Source organism: Crocuta crocuta, unplaced genomic scaffold (assembly GCF_008692635.1).
Source record: "Crocuta crocuta isolate KB4526 unplaced genomic scaffold, BGI_CrCroc_1.0 scaffold89, whole genome shotgun sequence".
NCBI classification, from domain to species: Eukaryota; Metazoa; Chordata; class Mammalia; order Carnivora; family Hyaenidae; genus Crocuta; species Crocuta crocuta.
Window position 1 is genome coordinate 11,494,423 of NW_027551559.1, and position 4,733 is coordinate 11,499,155.

Here is a 4,733-nt window from a genome sequence, read left to right on the forward strand (position 1 = left end):
TAACATAGGTAGCTGTCAGGGCCACTGGAGCGCCTTGGCCAGGAGGGGAAGATAGAGGGCCCTGGGGACGGTCCCTATACGGTTGTTCCCTAAGTGGTATTCTCATACTCAAAGGTTGTGCCAGGGCTCCATCTATTGCCTCCATGCTCCAAGTCCACCCCTCCTTGCGCGTGCATCGAGCATGGCAGACCCTGCAAGCATTGCTTCTCTGTAGTAGCGCAGCATGGCGCTTGCCAGCAGAGGCCCCGCAGGGACTTTGCGGGAATAAGGGGCTTCTAGTCCCAGGCTTCAGCTTTTTCTTTGTTTCCCGTTCACCACCACCAGAGGCGGAGAAACTCAGTGACCTTCGTCACCATCCAGGGGGCTGACCTATACCCTCTCCGCAGCTGAGGGACCATGTCCAAGTGCACGTTTGTAGCACACTCTGCCAGCCTGGAGTTCCCTACAGAGTCCTCTCTTCACCCTTACAGCACTCTCCTGTTGTAGATAATTCCTCCTCAAACAAAAACTTAAGTTAAAAACACAAAAGCTGATTTTTAAAAGTCACACACTAAAAACATGACTTGTCAGGGATTTGCTTCTATGTAATCTGGGAGTCTAAGTGAAACTGGATCATTTGATACTGATAGTTGTCCATCTGTGCTGGCTGATGAATAAGTTGGGCTCATCATAAAATTCTCATCCCTTTTGTCAAAGATTTGAAATCCTCCATAAGAAAAAGTTTTTTTAAAAAGCATTAAAAAGAGGAGAAATGTGGCAAAATAAGAACAGACGATCTATAGTGCCAAGGCCATACAATGGGGAAAGAAGAATGTCTTCAACAAATGGGTAAACGGAGTACCCACATGCAAGAGAATGAAGCTGTTTCCTGCCTCCCACCATAGGAAAAAATTAACCAAAATTAGTTAAGACCTAAGTGTAAGAGCTAAAATTATAAAATTCTCAAGGATAACATGGGACTCTATCTTCATGACCTTGAATTTGGCAACAGATTCTTAGATATGTCACCAAAGGCACAAATAAAAAAGCTAAGAAAATGCATTGGACTCCATCAAAATTAAAAACCTGTGTCTCAGAGGACACCATCAAGATAGCAAAAAGACAACCCACATAATGGAAGAAAGTATTTGCAAATTATGCATCTGATAAGTCTACTATTCAGGACATATAAAGAATTCTTACAACTTAACCACAACAAAAAGACAAACGGTCCAATTAAAAATGCGCAAAGGACTTGAACAGAAATTTCTCCAAAGAAAATATACAAATGGTCAACAAACACATGAAAAGATGCTCAACATCATTAGTCACTAGGGAAATGTAATCAAACCCACAACGAGGTAGCATTTCACTCCCCCACGAGGATGGCTCCCAACAAAACCAGCCGCAAGTGTTGGTGAGGACGTGGAGTCACTGGGAGCTGTGGCTGCTCTTGTCAGTGGAAGACGGTGCAGCTGCTGTGGGACACAGAACGGCAGTTCCTCAGACTCAGAGTTACCACACCCCCCAGCAAACTGCACTCCTAGGTATAAATTCAGGAGAACTGAAACATACATTCAAACAAAATCTGGCACACAAACACTCCTAGCTTCATTCTTCACAGATAGCCAAAAAGTGTAAACAACCCGAAAGCCTACCAACTGACGAACGGTTAAACAACGCGTGGCCTACGCACACAGCGGAATATTACTCAGCCATGTAAGGGAACGGGGTTCTGACGCACGCTACCACACAAATGAGCCTTGAAGATACATGAAAGCAGACACGGAAAGTCATGTATTGGTTCCATATGTATGAAATGTCCAGAGCAGACAAATCCGTAGACAGAAAGTAGATCAGCGGTTGCCAGGGCTGGGGAGGAAGGAATGGGGAATGACTGTTTAATGCGTACAGAGTGTACATTTGGGTGAAGAAAATGTTTTGGAAGTAGACAGAGGTGGTAGGTGCCCAACTTTGGCGATATACTAAATAAACACACGGAACAATACATTTTTAAATGGTTACTTTTAGGTTGTGTGAATTTTACCTCAATGAAAAGCACAACACAAATTTATATGTAAATACAAGTGAAGTTTTCAGAGTGGTGAGAAAGAAACAGTAGGGAGAAGTGGATGGAGCACCCTGAAACCGTCTGAGGACGCCGTGCACAGAGGGAGAGACGATGGGCGACGGCTGCAGAGGCCTGGGGGGCAGATGTGTGATTCTGAGCTGCCAGGGATTATGTGGGTGAGACAGGAGGGTTCTGGGGGTGTAGGGATGTAGCCCGGGGGCCACGGGCCGGAGCAGGAATAGAGAAGCATGGATGCTTGGGCCTTCTGAGCCCCCCTGTGCCGTGGCCACCATGCCTGCACTTCTCTGGGAAACCAGGCCGGGCCCTCAGTGGCTGGAGGCCAGAATGCAAGGTCATCACCCCAGGTCTGGCCCCAGCCTAGGGGGACAATAGGCCAGGGGTGTTCCTTGCATCCCAAGAGGGGCCAAGCACTCAGCAGCCCACGCAGCCGCCCATGAAGTCAAAGGTGAAGGAGACCCCATCCCCAGCACCACCATTCCCCAGATGAGCCCCAAGCCAGGATCAGGGATGGTGTGGGCGTAGAGAAGATGACAGAGAAGATGAGGAAAGGGCCAGGGACACTCCTGCAGGGGGTGGCACAGACCCCTCATTATCCTTCACCCAAAGCCCTCTTCCACAAAGCAGGCCCCAGGCCCCAGGCGTGCATGTTCCCCAGCCTCGCACACTGCCCGCCCGCCCCACAAAGCCCTCCGTGTCTCCATCTCAGCATTCAGAACGACCCTAAAAACACGGGTTATGGCAAAAAGCAGCAAGGGCAGATAAATACTCTCCCAGCGCCCCCCCATTGGGGTTTGTGTGGAAGAAATCAAAGGAGTCAGCCTCCTTACACCCCCCCACCCCCACCACAGACCTTGCTGGAAAAACCACAGCTTGGGGTTCCGTCTGTGCTGAGGTTTCTGCCCTAGGAACCCTATACCTAGGAAGTGGACAGTATGACAGTAAGCTGCTCCATTTTACTAAATACTGTGCCCTCTCCTCAAAAAGATGAAGCCTCTATCGGATTGGACCAAACTCCTTGAAGGAATGTCCCTCTGAGGCAAGACACCAGTCTCTGACTCAGATGCAGATGCCTTATCAGTAAGCGGGGCGGGGGGAGACCTCCATACTGGGTTCCTTGTGGTCTGCGGTTGGCTTGGACCAGGGTCTCCCCAGCAACCACGGTGATTGCTGGGGTGGGAGGCGGACAGGGGCCTGGGCACCACAGGGGAACACGCAGGTGTGAGCCCATCAGGGTGGTTTGTGGGCCTTCCTTCCCCGCTGAGCTCTGAGCTGACAGCTTTTGTGAGGCTCTTTCTCTTACGGTAACAGTAACGGCTGTCCAAAAATCAAACATCCTCCCCATCATTTCTGTCTGGGAGTGTGTCCCCAAGCCATCTTCCCACAGACATGCACTGCTGTGGAACCACACCAGGAGGTCTGAGTCCAAACTCCAGCAGTTACCGGCTAGGTCTCTATCCATAAACAAGGTGAATGCCAGCCCCAGGCCCCTGCAGGGGTGCCACCGATGACACGGCTTCCCATGTCGGGGCTGCTCTGCCTGCTGGCCCCTCACCAGGAGTGGGGACAGTCTGCACGTCACCACAGGGCCTCCTCCTAACGCTGGGTGCTAAGATCGCCCAGGGCTCCCACTCAGGAGCCTGAAGCCAGACATGATCCCTAATGGCGGTCGCTGGGTAGAAGCTGTTCAGGCTTAGGGGCCGGCCTCTACCAGAGGCTGCCTGAAGAGGCCAAGTCAGGTTGCTGACCAGGCCGAGAAAAGGCCAAGTACACAACCGTCAAGGATCCAGAGCTTGGGGACAGATGTCCCGGGCACACACGTAAGCACCCCCTTTTGCGCCAGGCCCCTCAAGGACGAGCCGCAGCTGGTCAAACCGAGGCCATGTGTAAGTCACAGGGGCTTCCCCTACCCCCATGAGATGCTCGGGGCAGCCAAAACTGAAGGCCCACTGGACGGTCGGTCCCACAGGGGGAGGGTGCCTCCAGACCCAGACCCGGGAAACAGGGGCGAGGAAGGGCCCAAGAACAGAGCTGCCCAAGGCCTCCGGCTTCTGACCCTGACCAGTCCCCGGCCCCTGTGGGTGACCCCCTCCCCAACGGGAGTCACAGTGGGGGCACTCGGGCTGGTAGGTCCCTGATGGTCTGTACTGCTCACAGTGGATCCACAGTCTGGGATTTTTGACCACTCGAACTAAGACTTTTGGGGAAAAAACTTTCTTGGTGCCACTAACTGAAAGCGAGCGAATTCCTGGACCGCGGGCCCTTCCGCCCTCCCCAAGTGTGAGCACCAGCGCGGGTGCTCCGGCAGGAAGGGGCGCGCCGGGCCGCGCCGCCCCAGCCCCGGGGACCACCTCGGGCCCTCCTCCACCCGCTGCCCCGGGAGGGCTCCGGGGACCAGGGCAAAGCCCCCTGCCAGCATCTGCCCAAAGAAGCTACTGAAAGAAAATGGACCAAGAGCAAAGGGCAATTAATCCAGCTGCCCCAAGGCGGGGGTCACGGCTTGCAGGGGACGGGGAGACCGAGGGGCCGTGAGCGGGGGACGAGGGCCGGCCTCCCTCCCAAGTCCCGTCTGTACTTTTAGTTAAGAAGTGACCCGGCGGCCCCCGGGGCCTGCAGATGCAAGGGCGCGGCGGAGGAGGGCGCCGCGCGGGGGTCGGACGGCAGA